This window comes from Geotrypetes seraphini, chromosome 1, assembly GCF_902459505.1.
Source record: "Geotrypetes seraphini chromosome 1, aGeoSer1.1, whole genome shotgun sequence".
Taxonomy (NCBI): Eukaryota; Metazoa; Chordata; class Amphibia; order Gymnophiona; family Dermophiidae; genus Geotrypetes; species Geotrypetes seraphini.
In genome coordinates this window covers 127,375-148,482 of record NC_047084.1, presented here as the reverse complement: position 1 = coordinate 148,482, position 21,108 = coordinate 127,375, and the positions used below count along the sequence as shown (strand labels likewise).

The following is a 21,108-nucleotide window of genomic DNA, read 5'->3' as shown; positions in this document are numbered from 1 at the left end:
ATGTGTCCATTATATTCTATGGACGTGTTAGCATTTACGCACGCTAAATCGACTAGCACACCTTAGTAAAAGAGGGGGTATATAAGTTAATTATCTGAACAGAAAACAAAAAATGGTTCCACCACAGAGATTGCACAAGGAAAACAGTAGCAGAAACACAAAAGAAACAGTGGAAATGATGATCCTGTCAGAAGTAATTGCTGTTTTTTATGGGGACGGGCAGAGATGGAGGGGATTCCTCATGGAGACGGGCAGGGACGGAGGGGATTCTGGTGGGGACGGGCAGGGATGGGTGGGATTTCTGTCCCCGCACAACTCTACCCTAGACCCACCTAAGCTCTTCCCCAGATCCCACCCCTTTACATTACATTACACCACATTAGTGACTTTTATTCCGCCATTACCTTGCGTTCAAGGCAGATTACATAATAGGTTATCTGGACATTTCTAGAAGAGTTACATACCTTGGGGGATTGAAATACTTCCTGTGGAGTTAGTTTGTCTTAATGGATTTATTGAATAGTAGGGTTTTTATTTCTTTTCTGAAAGTTTTGTAGTCTGGTGTCATGATCAGTAGATTGGATAGTTGGTGGTCAGGTTTCACTGCCTGCCATCATACATTTTTTTGCGTTTGACACCTCTGATTGGGGGGGGTGTGAATGGTGTCTGGGTTCTCCTTTGCCTGGTTGTGGTAGTTCAGATAAGGCAGTTGTTCAAGTAGGCTGGGCTGTCTCCATTCATGGCTTTAAATAATAGAGAGTAAAATTTGAATTGTATTCTTGTATTGGGAGCCAGTGTGAGTCGAGGTATGCGGTGGTGATGTGGTCATATTTCTTCAGTGAATAGATCAGTCTCAAGGCTGTATTTTGTACTCTTTGTAGTTGTTTTATCATGACTGCGGGACAAGGGAGATAAGAGGATGTTGCAGTAGTCTAGAAGTCCTAGGACTAGGGATTGGACCATGAGCTGGAATTGTTTTCTGTCGAAGAATTTTCAGATTTGACTTAAGTTTCACATGACCGCGAATGATTTCTGTATTGATTTGTTGATTTGTGGTTGCATGGTACAGCTTCTGTCTATCATCACTCACAGAAGTCTTAGGTTGATTGAATGGGGTATGTGATGGAGTTTATTACTATGTAACTATTACTATGTTAGTTTGTTATGGCAGTGAGATGGATGACAGGAGCCTATGGGAGACTTTTACAGGTTGTGAGACCTATGCCTATATTTTGCTGAAGTTGTTAGTCACGGGCTTGTGCAAACTGGTTTCAGTTCAGATGCTGAGATGCTAATGTGTGGCATGTGAGTGTGTAGATTTCTTGCTGTGAAGAGTTTCTCAAGGACACTAACCAGTGCTAGAAAAGACAATGAACAGTGCTGAAAGGAAAATGCAAGTCAGCAAAAACACTCCATCTGGGAACCTAAGAACTGATAACGTGATGCTGTACCCGTGTGAAGAATGGAAACTTTAAGAAGAAGAAAGTTCTAGATGACATGCCTGTCCAGGGCCCCCCAGGGAAGAATGGAGGCATGGACTAGGAGAGGGAGTTAGATAGGCATTTGGTTTATCCAGTAGGGTGGTACATTAATAGCCAGGGGAAGGTCTTACTAGAAAGAGATACTTTTTGTATAAAAACACACATGCTCTGGCAGTCTCTTTAGAGAGACTACGCCATGTTTACAGAAAGATGCCGCTCTCTCTTCTTAATAAATTGCTTTAGTCAGACTATCAGGGCTTCAGACATGCCATTTGGTCTCCACACAATTTTTTGTGTTTGCTTGGTTGCCAAAATTCTTCTCACTGGCTTTGGCTTCTTCACTAGCCCCTAGTCAATATGTTTCACAATTTTTTGGTTTTTTTTAAGTGTTTCGTTATATCTCAAACTTATTAAAGTGCTTAAAGTGCTTCACAACTTATTCTGCACCATCACGAACCACATAGAAATTTCTATATGGATCGGGATGGTGCAGAATAAGTTGTGAAGGGGGACCTTTTCTTGAAGCAGCCTGTCGCGAAACATGTCAGATATGACAGGTCCCTTTCCCGATGAGATAAGATCATCAAGAAAAAGAATATAATAAGATAAGTTTTAACCAGTTTTTATAACGGTTAAGTTATTGATATTAAGCACTTTAAGCACTTTAATAAGTTTGAGATATAATGAAGCACTTAAAAAAAAAAAAAAATTGTGAAACATATTGAGTAGGGGCTAGTGAAAAAGCCAAAGCCAGTGAGAAGAATTTTGGCAACCAAGCAAACACAAAAAATTGTGTGGTGACCAAATGGCATGTCTGAAGCCCTGATAGTCTGACTAAAGCAATTTATTAAGAAGAGAGAGCGGCATTGAGAGATAGTTGTGGTATTATGAATGGTTTACCAATGCCAGAGTATTGACTGAGATTATAATGTACAGAAAGATGCCGGCACTGTTGGTATGAGGTATTTTCTCTCCATTGTATATGTCCAAACTGATTTATTTCTGATTTGACAAATGCTGCTATAATACTAATTACTAGAAGAATAAAAAGTTATCTGTTTTGGAATATACAATGTATATTTTTGGTTTTTATTTTTATATTTGGGGTTTTTCTCTCCATCACGTCGGACACTCCCAGTGAAGAAAAGTTAGCAGCCTTTTACTTCAGTTGGGGTTTTGTTTTTTTCGAGAAGTATAAATTTTGTTTTGTCTGGGTTCAGTTTTAGTTTGTGTTCTTTCATCCACTGAGCCACTGTTTCTAGTGTTCTATGTAGTTTGTCTTAGTGGCGTACCTAGGGGGCGCGGGGGAGGTGGTCCGCCCTGGGTGCACACCCCAAGGGGGTGCACAGGAGAGAGCTGAATGGGGATCCCGCGGGGTTAAATACAACTCGAGCTGCGAGGCTCGTCTTCTGTTCCTACCTGCCCTGCTGCGCACACATAGCCGACCGGAAGTCTTCCCCGATGTCAATGCTGACATCGGAGGGAGGGTTTAAGCAAAGCCTGCCCTCCGACATCAGCGCTGACATCGGGGAAGACTTCCGGTCGGCTATGTGTGCGCGGCAGGGCAGGCAGGAAATGGAAGATGAGTCTCAAAGGTCGAGCTCCATTTGGCTGAGAAAGTTGCGCTGTGTTGCTCCCAAGCTAATACATCTATTAGTCCCCCTCCCTGCTCTGTTTTTCGCAGGTTATAGCGTAGTTCGGCAGAGATTGATGTTCATTGGTGGCAAAGCAGAGAATCCGAATGGTCAGGGAGTAGTACAGCAAGTACATCAGTGGGGTAAAGTGGCCAAGACTTTGTGGAATGCAGGAGGAGGAGATGTCTGCAGTGGGTCCATAGTTGTTGGCGCTCTTCGTCATTGCCTGTGTTTCAGTACATTGGATATAAAATAGAAATCCGAAGATTCTTATCACTGGGGTAAATGGAGTAGAATATTGATTAATACTGTGGAACTTGGAGACAAGACTGGAATCTGGAGTTGTCTCCATTGGATGGGAGTGGCATACCATCAATAATTAAAGATAAGATGTTCTTCAGAAGAGGGCGATGAATACAGATTTCCTCTTCTGGGTTGTAGTGATATATTATTCTTCACCGCAATACTAAGGAACTTTGATGGTTATTTAAGTTGATGTTTTATGTGTTGTATATTATGAGTTATATTTCCTTTCAGTTGTTTCTTAATGAGTTATTATTCTCTTATGTTTTCCATTTAGTTTTGTGTATTTTATTTGACACGTTTACATTCAGTTTTTTTGTTTTTTTGTCCATTGAATTGGAATTAAATTTTTATTAATCACATCTGTATATATAAAGGATGAATTGGATAACTTTGGTTAAATGATTCAGATGGGCTCTAGTTATTGGGGGATGGTATAGTTATAAAAGAGTTAACTGGAATTTAGGGGGGTAGTATAGGAGAACAGCTGATTATATTTACAAGAGTACTGTGGAATCGTTTGTATTAACTATAATCTAAAGAATCCATTAAATATTAGGTGAAGTTTTATATGGAATGAATTTAAATTATTCATAAGTAATTTTTGAATTTAATTGTCCTTGCTTGGATCATATATTCATGGTCATATGTTACGATATGTTATGGTACTGCGGTATACAAAAAATAAAGTTATTATTATTATTATTATTATTTTTGGAGGTTTAGAATTTATTCCATGTATCACTTCCAGGAATTATAATTATAAGGGAATATGTCATAAATTTTTTTTCTGTGTGCTTTGCAGGAATTTATCTTAATTTCTAAATGAGGGTTATTTAATATGTACAATATGACACAAGTAATATTTAAAATCAATTAAGGAATTAACACATGGATGGACAGAGGAGACCCCATAGACATCATATATCTAGATTTCCAAAAAGCCTTTGACAAGGTACCCCATGAACGCCTACTTCGGAAACTGAAGAACCATGGGGTGGAAGGAGACGTACAAAGATGGATCAGAAACTGGTTGGTGGGCAGGAAAGAGGGTAGGAGTAAAGGGCCACTATTCAGACTGGAGGAGGGTCACGAGTGGTATCCTGCAGGGCTCGGTGCTCGGGTCACTGCTATTTAATATATTCATAAATGATCTAGAAACAGGGATGAAGTATGAGATAATAAAATTTGCGGACGACACCAAACTATTTAGTGGAGCTCGGACTAAAGAGGACTGCAAAGAATTGCAAAGGAACTTGAACAAACTAGGGGAATGGGCGACGAGATGGCAGATGAAGTTCAATGTCAGAGAGAAGGCTTCAGACGCAGCCGCAGATCGCGCAAGGAGCGGACGCCCATGGCTTTCAGCAGGGGAGCCGGCCTGACATGCTGGGCAGGGAAGGGGGGGAGGGTAGACATGCTGGGCAGGGAAGGAGGGAGGGTAGAAATGCTGCACAGGGAAGGGGGAAGGGTAGAAATGCTGCACAGGGAAGGGGGAAGGTAAAAATGCTGCAAAGGCAAGAGGGGATAAATGCTGCTGCTGCACAGGGAAAGGAGGAGGATAGAAATACTGCACAGGCAAGGGGAGGGAGACATGCTGCTGCAGCAGCACCCAATTGGGGAGAGAGAGGGAAGGAGGGAGAAGGGAGAGGAACCAGAGATGCTAAGTCCATGGGAGGGAGGGAAAGGAAAAAAGGAAAGGAGATACCAGACCATGGAGGGGGAGGAAGGGATGCCATGGCATGAGGGAAGAGAAGGAGATAGAGATGGTGTGGAGTGGAAGGAAGGAAAGGAGAAGAGAAAGAGAGAGATGCCAAAGCATAGGGGAGGGAGTGGAGACAGAAAAATGGAGATGGGTGAAGCTGAAATGAATCATGTGCAAAGGAGAGAAGGGACCCCAGATATATAGTTTATGGAAGGAACATAAAAAGAGGGAAGATGCCATATGGAAGAGAGAGAAGGTGGACAGTAGATGGAAGGGGCAAAGAGAGTGTGGGCAGTAGATGGAAGTGGTAGAGAGAGAGGGCAGAAGCTGGGTGGAAGGGCCAAAGAGAGGGCAGATGTTGCATGGAAGGGAGAGAGGACAAATGCTGTATAGAAAGAAGAGAGCAAAGAAGATGATTAAAGCAGAAACGACAAAAGGTAGAAAGATTTTTTGTTGCTTTACTTAGAATCAAGTAGTATTGTAACTGTATTGCTAAAAATTTATAAATAGGAAATGGAAATAAGGCAATTTTTTGGACTAAACCCCTTTCCTCAGGCCAGGATACCATAACAGCAGTATACTGTACTGTTCTGAAGAAAGATTTGGCCTCTGAAAGCTAATTGAAAAATGGATTAGTCCAATAAAATGGTATTTTCTTAATTCTCATTATTTGTTTTATTTTTATTTGTTAATTTGGAAAGTGGTGATTGTTATGTATCAGTTTTTTCAAATTTACATCTACTGCCTATATTTTGCACAGTATAAGGGGACATGTGTCACTGTTTTTGTGGTGTTGTGGTGTTACATTGTATGCAATCTGGTTTCTTGGCAGTTCAGTTTAACTTTTATCTACATATTTCTATTTTTAGTTTGTGATTATTCCATATTGGGCGAGGGTGTTCTGTGTGTATGAAAAAAAACATAGTTTTCAGTTGGCATTGACTGCAGGATCAATTGACTGTGCGGGATCTGGCTTGTTTAGTTTTACAATGTATGTGTTGGTGTTCTAGTGCTCACTGCAGTTTAAGATGCTGCACTCTTGTTGTGTGATATTTGGATTGTTACTAAAAATTATATTTTTGATATAGAAGGGGGGGGGGTCAAAAAATGATGGGCTCCAGGTGTCACATATGCTAGGTATGCCACTGGTTTGTCTGTTATGGAGTGTGTTGGTTGATCAAAAGGAAGGAGGATGGTGATGTCGTCTGCATAGCTATGAGAAATTAAGCCTAAGTTGTCTAGGCAGGTGCCAAGGGATGCAATGTAGAGATTGAAGAGTGTTGGGGATAAAGGCGACCCTTGGGGTACGCCACAGGGGTTGGAACATGGTTCTGATTTTTCTTTGTTTATCTTTACTCTGTAGGTCCTGGATGATAGGAATCCTTGAAACCAAGTGTGCACCTTTCCTGGGATTCCTATTGTTTCTAGTATTTGTAGCAGAATGTCATGGTCTACTACAAAGGTAGGGAACTCTGGTCCTCGAGAGCCGTATTCCAGTTGGGCTTTCAGGATTTCCCTGCATATTCATTGGTGAAATCCTGAAAACCTGACTGAAATACGGCTCTCGAGGACTGGAGTTCCCTACCCCTGGTCTACCAAGTCAAATGGTGCGGTGAGATCTAGTTGTATAACCAGCATTTTTTTGTCTATGCTGAGGTGTTGTTGTGATACGTATGGGACATACCTGTAGTCTGAGAGTTTTTTTTTGTTTGTAACAATGGCTGTTTAAGAAACCATCTGCCATGCAAAAAAAGGATCCTAATACCAAATAACAACTTTCTTTTTTTAAAAGGGGAACTAGAGTTCAGAAAGATAACTTGCACCTGGCAAGACAGGATATGGATGATTCAATCGAGAGAAGGGGGGGGGGAAAGACAGGATGTGCATAAATGGTTAGTGAACTTGTCTGTGATATGTTCATGTTTGAACACATAGACAAACCGGACCCTGACCATAACTTGTCTGTGAACACGTAGACAAACCGGACCCTGACCATAACTTGTCTGTGAACACGTATACAAACCGGACCCTGACCATAATCTGGGCATAAAAGGACAGGCAGAACTCAGTGGAATCGGGACTTCTCGGGACTTCTCCACTGCTGACGAGCCGTGTGATGCTGATATGAAATGAATGCGCTGCCTCTGATAGTCGCTGGTCCTCCGATATCAGGGTGATGATGCAATATATGGTAACAAATTATTGATTCCTTACTGCATGATTTCATTATTATAAAATTGTATGAATAAACCTATATTATGCTTTCAGTCATCTGTGTATGCTATTAATTTTCCCAGTCAGGGAGCTGGTGAGGGGAAGGGAAAGTGGGATATAGCATTACCCTAAGAATAATAGCAATACATTAATTGGCGTAGTCGGCAGGATTTCTCTAAATAAGACCGAACAATGTTCCGGCAAAAGGAGAAATCTAAAAAAGAACCTGCAGGGATACCTGGCTGGACCGGGGACCCGTATGAAATAATAGCAGCAGAAATGGCCAATCATGGATTGGTGGAATCATGGGATAAGGAATTAAGGGAATTTGAACCAAAGAATGTGGTACAAGTACTTGAAACAATCCCTGTAAAAACAGGTGAAGCAGTTACCCTGGCTCGAAGGAGTTGGGTGTTGGCCTCTGCATACCGTGGGGTGCACAAGCGGTTGCAGATGGCACTTAATGTGGTACAAGTACTTGAAACAATCCCTGTGAAAGCAGGTGAAGCAGTTACCCTGGCTCGAAGGAGTTGGGTGTTGGCCTCTGCATACCGTGGGGTGCACAAGCGGTTGCAGATGGCACTTAATGAGAAAGGGAGAGTAGAACAGAGTAGGTTAGAATTAGAGGGAGGGTGTCTGGTGCTGGAATGTAATAGTAAATTATTAAAGGATAAACTGGAACATTATCAGGATGTAGCAGAAAGAGCAGCTGTAAAAGTGGCACAATATAAGTATAAAAAGAAGAGAAGGAGGGAAATTCCACAGTATGGAGATTTTCTTTGTCTGAGCTGCTGAGATATCTTTCAGAAATAGGTATCGATCTTTAAAATGTGCTTAAATATTAACATATGGTGGATTTAAAATGTAGTAACTTGCAATTACCTTGTTAGCAGCAGGAGGATTTTTAGATTTTTAGAATGAAAACTTTACGAGCATACACAGGGAAATGTATGCTGTTTGGAGTTCCGATCAGCCGTGGGGAAAAGTTCTTGTTGTTTTTGATGTTGAAGAATAATTAAGGTATTTTAGTAGTTTAGGAGCTGTTTGTCTGAAAGTTCTGTACGAGAATGTAGCCTGAATTTTTCCCTTGTTTATAAGAATGTTGGAAGAACAGAACTGCAGGGTCGGAAGGAATCAGGATGTGATATTAAACGAGATGGTTTAGGAAAGAAAAATAAAGGTTTAAAAAGTCTAGCTGGTTTCAAGGCTGGAAATTGAATGCAAAGTATGTTAAAATAAGGAATGTGATTTGAGACAAATAATTTTGTCAAGCCAGATAGTTACGTGTTCTGGCAGTCGTAAGAGTGCCTGCTGGTTTATACAGCACATTTGTTTGAAGATAAGGTATGTGAAAGCCGGATCTCAGGCATGTTACAGTAAAAGAATACTTTTCTGAAAAGAAGAAAGATTTATTCTAGCAATAGATGCCATGCTTAAAAGAAATATTGTGTTTGTGACGGTGTGCAAAAGAAAAAAAAGTTTCCTTGCCTTTATCTCAGTGTTTCAAATTAGTTTTGAATATGAATTTTTGTGCCCCTGCATGGTTTATAAAGTATTTTTTTTTTGAAAGTATGCATTGCCCGAAATGTATGATTAGGGAGTAATTAAATTTAAATGCATTTTAAAATTAAATTGGGAAGTTTAGATTAAGAAAAATAGAGGTTAAGTACCTATATATATATATTTTTTTGAAAATCGAAATAAATGTGAAACAAAGGGCTTGCTACCTTGGTTAACGGAAAAAGAACAATTATAATAAACTTTTATGTAAGTGGATGAATTCGGAATTGAAATTTTGTTTACTTTTTACAAGTAAGCTCTTCAGGATAGGAACCTAATATTGAGAATAATTCCCTGATGTTAGGAAAAAGACAGTCTAATTTTACCATGTAGAGAATGTGTCTGCCTGTTTAAATTTTCCTGTGGCCATATTTGGTGCCACAGGACCCTGAAATAAGTCTATTTAATCTGTGTGTTTTGTGTTTCAGGAAAAAAAAAACCTTTTTTGAATCTTTTCAACAATTCAACACAGAGACGGTGACTCTGCGAAACAAGAACTAGTCTTGTTTAACAGAGGGGAAAATGTTTCATGTGTTTCTTTTCTTTGTTCTTTTTGTTAATGACCATGTGCTTTCCTTCCAGGATTTACACTGACCCGTAGTACCACATTCCACCACTAGAGCTGTGGAGAACACAGAGAAAAATTCCGAAAGAACATTATGGGCAATTGGTAACCAGATCCAGTTATGCCTCAAAAGGAATAACTGTCTTGGGAGGGGTAATTGATGCTGACTATCAAGGGGAGGTTAGGGTAATACTAATTAACTTAGGTGCGGAGGATGTAATAATAGCACAGGGAGAAAGAATTGCACAACTGTTGCTAATTCCTATATATATAGCTCCGGTGGGAGAAACCACAGCCCCTACAGAATTGACGGTTAGGGGGGCAAAAGGGTTTGGATCCATAAATACTGTAAATGTTGGGGCCAAAATATGGATTAGCAACCGAAATGGTCCCCCCCTCTCCCGCTGAAGTGATAGCAGTGGGACAAGACTGTACGCTATTGATAATGAGGCCCGGGGTAGAAAAATGGGAATATGTCCCACAGGAGAAATGTTACCTACGGGAGTAATACTGTGTTTAATTTTACAGGAAACCCTAATCGTCCTATGCGTATTCATAGTCCTTGGTATCGTATCTTTGGGTCACGTAGAAGGATGGACTCCGGCTAGGCGTCTGGTTTTGGATGACAATGCTCGATTTCAATGGGGATGGAGAAGTGCTACCAGCAGACGACAACAGGAAAAGTTTAGTTGTGAAAAAGGACAGAGATGTACAATAGCTAACATCACAACTAATGTGGATATATGGAAAGGCCCTCACAATGACAGAAGAGGCAGCAACAACAGAAAAATGTCTTTCAAACACAACTTTTGACAGCAAATGAACAAGTGTGGAGGACCGTCTTTTCTGATATAATCCGTGCAGGCCATTGGCTACAAATACCTAGTTCGGGGATAAGGTGTGAGGAAACCCTATGTCAGGGATATTTTACCATTTACAATGTAACCAAACAGAGTATAATGTGTAAATACATAGTGATGCCTTTACTAATTGGGTCAGCTCCTAATCAACACTTTTGGACCCCCACCTTTTATGGACAGGTGATAGATATGTATAATCGTACCCATGATTTAACTTTTTGTGATAACACTTTAAATGGAAAAGTTTGTAAATTACAATCTGCTGTATATGAACCATGTTTATTGCAAAATACTGTAAACAAATGTGAATGGACTATTATGCCAATAACCTATAGGTATATGGTCGAAATAGCACCACAAGTGGTATGTGTAGTAACTGATCAACCAGTGATACCAGGAATGGCAGTGCCTTTTTCGGGATGTATTCATAACATTTCAGTATTACACTGGGAAAATGACACATTCATATTAACATCCGATGTAGATAAGGATGTAGCTATCATTTGGAATAGCACTAAATGGGATGTTCCAAATTGGGATGTAAATTTGACCAGATTTAAGATGGCTCATCAGCTTACCACCACTATTGCAGCAGATTCGATCATTGGTGGGATATATTTTTAGGATATTCACCTTCAGCTAAAACGACTCTGGATTGGATCATCCATCCTCTGTTAATAGTTGTTATTCTGGTAATAATTTTATCTATCTGGAATTGTTATGTGGCATATGGCATTTGTTGTAAACAACAAAAAGTGATGATGGTTACATACAACACTCATTGTTAAGGACCGAATGTGATACGTATGGGACATACCTGTAGTCTGAGAGTTTTTTTTTGTTTGTAACAATGGCTGTTTAAGAAACCATCTGCCATGCAAAAAAAGGATCCTAATACCAAATAACAACTTTCTTTTTTTAAAAGGGGAACTAGAGTTCAGAAAGATAACTTGCACCTGGCAAGACAGGATATGGATGATTCAATCGAGAGAAGGGGGGGGGGGGAAAGACAGGATGTGCATACATGGTTAGTGAACTTGTCCGTGATATGTTCATGATTGAACACATAGACAAAACCGGATCCTGACCATAATAATTTGAGCAAAAAAGTGCCTAACTTGTTTGTGACATGTTCATGATTGAACACGTATGCAAAACCGGATCCTGACCATAATTTGAGCATAAAAGGACAGGCAGAACTCAGTGGAATCAGGACTTCTCCACTGCTGACGAGCCGTGTGATGCTGATATGAAATGAATGCGCTGCCTCTGATAGTCGCTGGTCCTCCGATATCAGGGTGATGATGCAATATATGGTAACAAATTATTGATTCCTTACTGCATGATTTCATTATTATAAAATTGTATGAATAAACCTATATTATGCTTTCAGTCATCTGTGTATGCTATTAATTTTCCCAGTCAGGGAGCTGGTGAGGGGAAGGGAAAGTGGGATATAGCATTACCCTTAGAAAAATAGCAATACAGTTGTCTAGCTGTGTCCAGGAGGGAACCTAGTAGTGTCTCTGTGCTGTAGTTGATTCTGAAACCAGACTGTGTAGGGTGGAGTAAATTGTGGTTTTCTAGGTAGTTGGTAAGGTGTTTAGCTAGGAGGCCTTCCATTAGCTTGACATATAATGGTATTGAGGCTATGGGTCTGTAGTTGGACAGTAGATCTGTTGCTACTTTTGGGTCTTTTATTATCGGGGTGATAATGATTTCACTGAGATCTTGTTGAAAAAGGCCGTCTGTGAGCAAGGATTGTATCCATTGTTTGAGGAGAGTGCGGAATTTTGGACTGGAGGCTTTTAACAGGTATGGAGGGCAATGGTTGAGGACGCAGGCTTCGTGGCTGTATTTTTTGTAGAGTTTGTTTAGGTCGGACCATTGTATTGTGGTTAAGTCGGACCAGGTTCTGTCTGCTGCAGCTGATTCTTTTTTTTTTTTGGGGGGGGGCGGCATTGTGATCTCATCAAGGTGGATTGGTGTTCCTGCAAAGGTTGTCCTGGCTGTTGTAATTTCGTTTCTAAAGTATTCAGCTAGAATGGTGGCTGAAAGGGGTGGAATGTCATTATTGGCCAGGTAGGGTTTAATGTCTGTGAGTTCTTTTAGTAATTGGAATAGTTTTTTTGTGTCTTGAACTTCTATGCCTATTTGGCTGGTGTAGCGTGTTCTTCTCTTTTCTTTTAGCTTTTGCTTGTATTGTTGGTTTAGTTTTCTCCATGATGTTTTTGTGTGTTCTTGGTTACTTTTTCTTCATTTTCTTTCTAGTCATCTGCATTGTCTTTTGAGTAGAAGTAGTTAGTTGTCGATCGTCTGCTGATTCTGATTTTTGTTTGTACTGGGGCTAGCTCATCTAGGATTGCTGTACTTCATGTGTACCATTGTGAGATGAAATTTTTGGGGTTACTTTCTTGGATTGTTGCATCTGTTTTATTCCAGAATATGGAGGGGTCGATGTATTTACGTGATTCTCTCTCTCCATCCCTCCCTATTTCCATGGTCTGACATCTCTCTCCTTCCCTTCCCCCCTTTCCAGTCTGGCATCTCTCTCCTCTCCTTCACATAATCTGGCAACACTCTCTACTACTACTACTACTACTACTACTACTATTATTATTATTTCTATAGCGCTACCAGACTCCCCTCCTTCCCTTCCATTCCCTGGTCTGATATCTCTCTCTTCCTTTAGTCATCCCTCTTCTCCACCCCAGTATAACATTTCTCTTTCCCTTCCTCCTTTCTGCCCCCTGCAGTCCATCTCCATTCCCTTCTTCCTTTCTGGCCCCCCTCCCAGTCCAACATTTCTCCCTCCTTTCCACCAGTCCAACATTTTTTTCTCTTTCTCCTTCATGCTTCTCCTCTGTTCCTCCTTCCCTCACCCAACCAACATTCTCTCTCTCTCCCTCCATGAGTCCAACTTTTCACTCTCTGTTATCTCCCCCTTCCCCAGAGTGTAACATTTCTCCTTTCCTCCTTTCTGTCCTCCCCATCCATCTCGCCCTCTCCATGAGTCCAACACTTTATGCCTCCTGCATGCTTTCTCTCTCTGTCCTTGCCTCTTCCCTTTAGTGGCGTCCCTCCTTCCCACCCCCCAACATAACATACTCTCTCCCCATGCACCATCTCAGCCTCCCCTCCAGTGTGTAGCACCTTTCCTTTCCTTCCCTTTCTGCCAGGTCCAGCAGCACCTCTTCTCCCTTTCTTTTACCTCCTCCTTGTCCAGCAGTACCCCTTCCTTTCTCTTCCTGTCCAGCAGTACCCCTTCTCCCTTCCTTCCACCCCTGTACAGCAGTACCCCTTCTCCTTTCCCTCCTCCCCCTGTCCAGCAGTAACTCTCTTCCCTTCCCTTTCCCTCCTCCCTTTTCTAGCAATACCTCTCCTCTCTAGACTAGCAGCAGCTCACTATGTGCTTTTGACTTAGCCACACAGCTGCCGCTAGCATTAGTTTAGCCGCGGTTTCATTAGGCAGCCTTGGGGCTTTTGCTAGGCTGGCCCGCCTCGCATCATCGAAGTGGGCCAGCCTAGCAAAGGCCCCGCGGCTGCCTGATGAAACCGTGTCTAAACTAATGCTAGTGACAGCTGTGTGGCTAGGTTAAAATCACATGGAGCTGCCGCTTCTGGTCAAGGGGTGGGGAGAGAAGAAGAGGAAAGCAGGAGTCCCGGCAGCATATTGGCAGCAGAAGGCAGGAAGTTGCAAATTAGCTGATGCCGGCACCTCTCTTCCTGCCCTGTATGCCTCGACATACTTAAAATCTCATCTCAGGAGGCACACTAGTGTGCCACGGCACATAGCTTGCGATACACTGGTTTATGTGAACTGGTAGAATCAGGAGGACTCTTTTACTAAGCTATGGTAAAATCTGAACTTAGCATGTGCTGGTGAGGGACTTTTCTGCACAATAAGGCCAGATTTATTGCAGCAGTATATTAATGATTTTTTCTATTTGCATTTTTCAGGTACCTACTACTATACTTTGGAGGAAAGGCGGGAGAGGGGAGATATGATAGAGACGTTTAAATACCTATGTAATATAAATGTGCATGAGTTGAGTGTCTTTCGTTTGAAAGAAAACTCTGCAATGATTTCCTATAAGCGTCAGAACTTTTACCGCCATGACTTGCGATAAAAAACGCCAATACAGCTTCATAAAAGAGGGCCTAAGTTTGGTATCTGGGGCAATGCAGGGCAAAGTGACTTGCCCAGGATCATAGAGAGCTGCAATGGGAACTGAACCCCTATCACCAGACTTAAAGCCTATTGCACTAACCATTAGGCCACTCAACTCCAAAGCTAGCTTTTCTATTATTGCATTGTACTTACAAAAAGAAAAATAACACTGGTGCACTTATTGCCTCTCAGGATGTGTTATGTCCTCCCTCATTAAGTCCATGCTATCTAGTTAGTAAGTGCTAATTTGAATGCAGTAGCTGGATAATGCTTCCCCATCCATTCCCTGCCCATGACATGCCTGGAAAAAAAAATAGCACATGATTAGCTTACATTGAATATACTTATTACTGCAAAATGCTTTTACTTTTTTGTGGTAAGCCTTTTTTTCCAGTATTAAGCATGCCTTAATGCTTAACATGGTTTAGTAATAGGACCCCGGGAACCAGAAATACTATTGCTTTGTGATCTAAGTTTAAAATCAGTCTGCTTCTTGAAACTGGGCAAGGTAGCAGCTCTGTGAGAACATTTGTTAACAAAGTTCTCAGCATAAGCATGTCTGATAACTAAACTGAACCCCTTATTTAATAGCTTGATTGGATTCTTTAAATATTAATTGCTGCTTTTAAGTGTGGAAAAGTTAGGTGGTAGAGACACATTTCTTCATCAGCACTGAAATGCAAAGGATTACCTCTTCAAATTGGAAATGAGGACAGAAAAGCTTTTCAGCAGCTGATGAAAAAAATGGATAAAAGGCAATCTTGTCTTATGTTAGCTGCTGCTTATTTCAACCTGCCTCAAAATATTTAGATTTTTTGAATGTATTTAATTATTTCTGAAATCATTTTATTTCCAGGGGAATAATTGAATAACAGTAGGAACAAAATCTCTGTATTCAAATGTGAAAAGCCATCTGGTATGAGCACTACCAAAAGTACGGTTATTATTTTTTCTATTATTCTGTATTATTTTAGATCAGTGGTCTCAGACTTGCAGCCTACTATTTTGAGGCCCTCGGTATTATAAAGAATGATTCTTTATGGAAAACTTGTGCCTTAAGTGTCCAATGGTCGTGTCCGGCAGTCGCCTTCTGGAACATTGCGCGCTTCACTGCGGTAACCTCACGCAAGCGCTTTCCTGCATCTGTACGCTATTGTGAGGTGGAAGGAGAGGACAATCACGTACAGATGCAGGAAAGCGCTTGCGTGAGCTTACAGCAATGAGGCAGGCAATATTCCAGAACGTAAGGTTACTGTTGGAGGCAATTCAGCTTGTGCGTATGTCCTATACTAGAGGAGGTGAGAGCTGAAGGCGGTTGTGGATGCAACCGCCGGACACTTAAGGCACAAGTTTTCCATAAAGAATCATTTAATTGTATGTAGATGCCTTCCTCTGATGCTATGTGGAAGGGAGATGTTTAAACAAGAATCTGAACTATGAATAATGCTCTTGGTTCATTAACAATTGATGATATGTAATCCTACTGTAGTTCCCTGCTATTTTTAGTGGGTTAAATGTGTGTACTGAGAGTATTGTTATACGTTGCTCTTTGAATCATTGTGAATGTTTTATGCTGTAAACTAGAGAGTTGAGCGGGGACAGAAATCCCACCCGTCCCCACCCGTCCCCGCCAAAGTCCCACCCGTCCCCACCCGTCCCCGTGAGGAATCCCACCCATCCCCACCCGTCCCCGCGAGGAATCCCCTCCGTCCCCGCCCGTCCCTATAAACTTCAGAAATAGTTATTTCATTTAATTATGCTACTGAATTAAAGGCTCTGGTAGAAACCCATTTACAAATAAGCAAAAAGACTTTATTAATTTGAAAATATTAATTGGGAAGAATACATACTTTGCAAATGGGTTTCTACCAGAGCCTCTAATGTTTATAAATTTTTATCAACACAACTAATATACTACTTTATCCTGAAGCAAAATAAAAAAAAAGAAATAGAATTCTTTTCCTACCTTTGTTGCCTGGTTTCTGCTTTCCTCATGTTCTCATTCAATTCCTTCCATCCACTGTCTCTCTTCCTTCTGCATCTTCCATTTGCTCTGTTACTGTGCCTCTCCCTTTCTTCCCCCTTCCAAATTGGTCTGGCACCCATCTTCTTCTCTCCGCTCCCCCCATAGTCTGGCATCTGTCTTCTTCCCTGCCAGCGTCTTCTCCCTACTCTCTCTTCCCCATTTCCTTTCAGCGTCCTTCTCCCCCATCTTCCCCATGTCCTGTCAGCGTCCTTCTCCCCCCTCTGTCTTCCACATGTGCTTTCAGTGTCCTTCTCCCCCCTCTGCTTCCCCATGTCCTTTCAGCGTCCTTCTCCCTCTCTGTCTTCCCCATGGCCTTTCAGCGTCCTTCTCCACCCCCACGTCTTCCCCATGTTCTTTCAGCGTCCTTCTCCACCCCTTTGTCTTCCCCATGTGCTTTCAGCATCCTTCTCCCCCCTCTGTCTTCCACAAGTGCTTTCAGAGTCATTCCCCCCCCTTCCGCCCTTCCCATGGCCTTTCAGTGTCCTTCTTCACCCCTTTGTATTCCCCATGTGCTTTCAGCGTCCTTCTCCCTCCTCTGTCTTCAAGTGCTTTCAGAGTCCTCCCCCCCCTCCCGTCTTCCCCATGGCCTTTCAGCGTCCTTCTCCCCACTCCTTCTCTACCGCCCCGGGTGCAGCACAGCCGGCCAGGTCCCCTTACTTTTGTGGCACTTCCCCGACCGACTGACAACAGCCCCGGTCCGACAAACCTCCCTGCCCTTAACTGCGAATCTAAATTACCTTATTACAGCTGCTGTTAGAAGATAATTTAGATTCGCGGCTACAGGGCAGGGAGGATTGTCGGACCGGGACTGTTGTCGGTCGGTCGGGGAAGTGCCACAAAAGTAAGGGGACCTGGCCGGCTGTGCTGCAACCGGGGCGGGGTGTGGCGGGGCGGACCGCTCCCTCCCTTGGTAGCCACTCGAACCGCGAGGCTACTCTCCTCCTTACCTGCACTGCCTGCAGCACAGAGCCAAACGGAAGTCTTCCCGACGTCGGAGGGAGGGCTTTGTTTAAGCCCTCCCTCCCCTCCGACGTCAGCGCTGACGTCGGGAAGACTTCCGTTCGGCTCTGTGCTGCAAGCAGAGAAGGTAGGGAGAAGAGCCGCGCGACTGAGTACATCCAGCCCCGCAGGAACCCCGCGACCCTCGGAGGCGTCCCCACGGGATCCCCGTGACCCTAGGGGGTGTCCCCACAGGATCCCCGCGACCCTGGGGGCGTCCCCACGGGATCCCCGTGACCCAAAGGGGGAACCCGCGGGATGCCCGCGGGTCCCGCGTGATTCCCGTCGTCCCCGTTCCCGTGCAGCTCTCTACTGTAAACCGCTTAGTTATAGGCGGCTAAGAAATTTTTAAATAAATAAATTATAACACCGAGAGCCTCAAAATAGTTGGTCCAAAATCTTGTCTCTTCCAGTTGATACTTTGATAGTTTTTCCCTTTCTGCATGTTGCACCACCTTTCAGCTGTGTATAGCTGAAATTATCAGAAGCAATTAAGGAAAGATTTATAAACTACTAGTATTTTAGCCCGTTACATTAACGGGTGCTAGCTGTCTGTCTTTCTTTCCCCCCCACTTCCCTGTGCAGCAGCCACAGCAGCATTCCCTCCCCTTCCATATCCCTGTACAGCAGCATTTTCCCCCCACCCTACTTCCCTGTACAGCAGCATTTTGATTCCCCCCCCACTTCCCTGTGCAGCAGCCACAGCAGCAGCATTTCCTCCCCCCACACCACTTCCCTGTGTAGCAGTAGCATTTCACTTACCCCCTCTTCCCTTCCCGCGGTCCTGCCCTCCCCCTACACACACACTACCCTGTGAAGCAGCAGCATTTCCTAGCCTTCCCTGTGCAGAAGCAGCATTTCCCTGCCTTCCCTGTGCAGAAGCAGCATTTTCCCCACATACACACACACACACACACACACACACTTCCCTGTGTAGCAGCAGCATTTCCCGGCCTTCCCTGTGCAGAAGCAGCATTTCCCCACCACACACACACTTCCCTGTGCAGCATCAGCATTTCCCCACACACACACACTTCCCTGTGCAGCAGCAGCATTTCCTGGCCTTCCCTATGCAGCAGCAGCATTTTCTGCTGCACCCTTCCCTGTAGCCGTGTTGAAATTGATAGAAAAGCGCTGCACTGCGCTACTGCTGGCTTCAGCATCTTCTATCCACTGCGGCCAACCCTAGCGGAAACAGGAAGTAGTCAGAGAGCACGGGCCACAGTGGACAGAAGACGGCAAGGCTAGCGTTAGCGCGGTGCAGCGCTTTTCTCTTAATTTAAACGCGGGTGAGCCGGCCAGAAGGAGGAGGCTTTGGCGGTGGTGGTTTTGGCGGTGAGTGAAGGCGGGAGTCGCCGGCTGTGCTGTGTGTCTCTGAGTTGCCTGGCCGCCGCATCCGCACTCCTGCTAGCCACGGACCTACTGATCAGAGATCACGAAAGCAAGCAGGTAAGTGCGCATGCGCGGCTAGGGTTTTATTATATAGGATAGTTTATAAATCTTTCCTTAATTGCTTCTGTTAATTTCAGATAATCCACATTTTGGATTTGTAGGTACTTACTTCATGCAAAGTTGTCATTTCTTTAATAAGACATTAACTATTTTTTCTGCAGCCCTCCAAGTACCTACAAATCCAAAATGTGGCCCTGCAAAGGGTTTCAGTTTGAGACCGCTGTTTTAGATGAATCAAATCATTTCATGTATGTATTTTTGGCTGAAATGCTTGTTCCTATGGTTTTCACTTCTCTGCTCAAACAGAAATAGAAATAGTCTTACTGGGGTTCATTTTAAATTGTGGGTAAGAAGTAGTGCTGCCAGATTCAGGAAAAAAATTTCAATTTGATTCAATTCAGCCTATTGAATCGATTTTTCGATTTTATTTGATTATCCTGCCCAATTGGGTGTTTTTTTCAAACATCCTGGTGGGTTTATTTTATAACCTCTTCACCCTCTTTGCCTTCTCCTAACCACACTGATGTAAACAAAATAAACAAAAAAGACTTTTCCTCTCTCTGTTAAATCCTAGCTCATGTTTGCGGTCTAACATCAGCTCTGACATATTGTAATCACAAAACAGAAAAAAAAATTATTTTTTCTACCTTTTGTAGTCTGGTCATTATTCAAATCTTGTTGGTCCCCAGCTCTGGTTGTCTTCTGATAACTTGCTTGCCAGGGTCTCCTTCTTTCTTCGTGCTAACCATCCATCTTCTATCTCTGTCCTCTCCTTCCGTTTCCCTCCCCTCCCCCGGAGGTCTGGCATCTTTCCTTTTTTTTGTTTCCATCCACAGATCCACCTTTTCACAACTACCCTTTCATCCAGCATCTCTCCCTCCTTCCCCACCATCCCAAGGTCCACCATATCTTCCTTTCTTTTCCCAACTACACTCCTATCCAGTATCTATACCCCCCTCCACACCATCCCTTGTGTCCAACTTCTCTCCCTTTTCTGTTCCTTCCCTTCCTAAATCCCATCTCTCTCCCTCTCCTCTGTTTTTAGACCCATTATTTCTTCCCCCCCCCAAGTCCGGCATATGCACGTCTCTTTGAACCCCCTTCCCTCCCTCTGTGTACTTCTACACCAGGGCCCTCCTTCCCTGAAGGCCTGCACACCCCCGAAGCCCTGCATACCATCCCTGAAGGCCTGTCCCCACCCCCCCAAAGGACTGCACCCCCCCGAAGGACTGCGCCTCTCCCCAGAAGGCCTGCGTGTTCCCCTGGCCTCCTGCGCACCATTTACCTACTAGCAGCAGCCTGCAGAGAAGATCGCTGGGGCTAGCGATCTCTGCAAGCTGCTTTAGGTCTTCAAAGCTGTTTCCTCTGCTGCGATCTTGCTAGTGACGTCAGAGGAGGAGCGGGACTGTGGCAGAGGTAACAGCTCTGAAGACCTAAGCAGCTTGCAGAGATCGCTAGCACCAGCGATCTTCTCTGCAGGCTGCTGCTAGTAGGTAAATGGTGCGTGGGAGGCCAGGGGGGAAGCTGGACACTAGCGGGAGGCCAGGGGGGAAGCCAGACACCAGCGGGAGGCCAGAGGGGAAGCTGGACACCGGCGGGAGGCCGGGGGGGGGGGAAGCTGGACACCAGAACTTCCTGACTGACCCTCCCCCCTCCCCTTCTAAAGCTGGTGCAGCAGTGGCCGGCCAGCAAGAGGCAGCGCTGCCGCTCCTGCTTTAGGGGGCGAGGGCGGAGGGTCAGTTACTGAATCGGGAGGCCGATTTTTGTTCGTTTGTTTTAAATCGATTCGAATTGATTTACCCATAGTGAATCGGAGAACCGATTCGAATCGTGAATTGGGCAGCACTAGTAAGAAGAACTGTGTGCAGAAAATCAGAGAGATTATACAGATACTAGAACAATGACTTTCTGTATTGCTGGTGTTAACATGTGGAATGCTCTGGTGGGCCAATTGCGACTGTGTGAAAACCGGTTTCAATTTAAGAAACAGTTAAAAACTCAGTTGAAACTGCATTTTTATGATTTATTAGTTGGCATTTGAAGAAAAGAATCTGCTTAACCATGGGGTCCTTTTATCAAGGTGCGCTAACCGATTTAGCTCCTGCTAAACATTAGTGCACGCTAAATGCTAAGATATC

The 21,108-nt window shown here is 43.4% G+C and overlaps 1 long non-coding RNA gene across 1 annotated transcript; it reads left to right on the top strand.

Annotated features, from left to right (window-relative positions):
• The first annotated feature begins 7,560 nt into the window (after positions 1–7,560).
• On the top strand, positions 7,561–8,815 carry LOC117354941. Its single transcript, XR_004538258.1, has 2 exons — positions 7,561–7,716; positions 7,840–8,815. It is a non-coding gene; the product is annotated as an uncharacterized LOC117354941 (long non-coding RNA).
• The last annotated feature ends 12,293 nt before the right edge of the window (positions 8,816–21,108 follow it).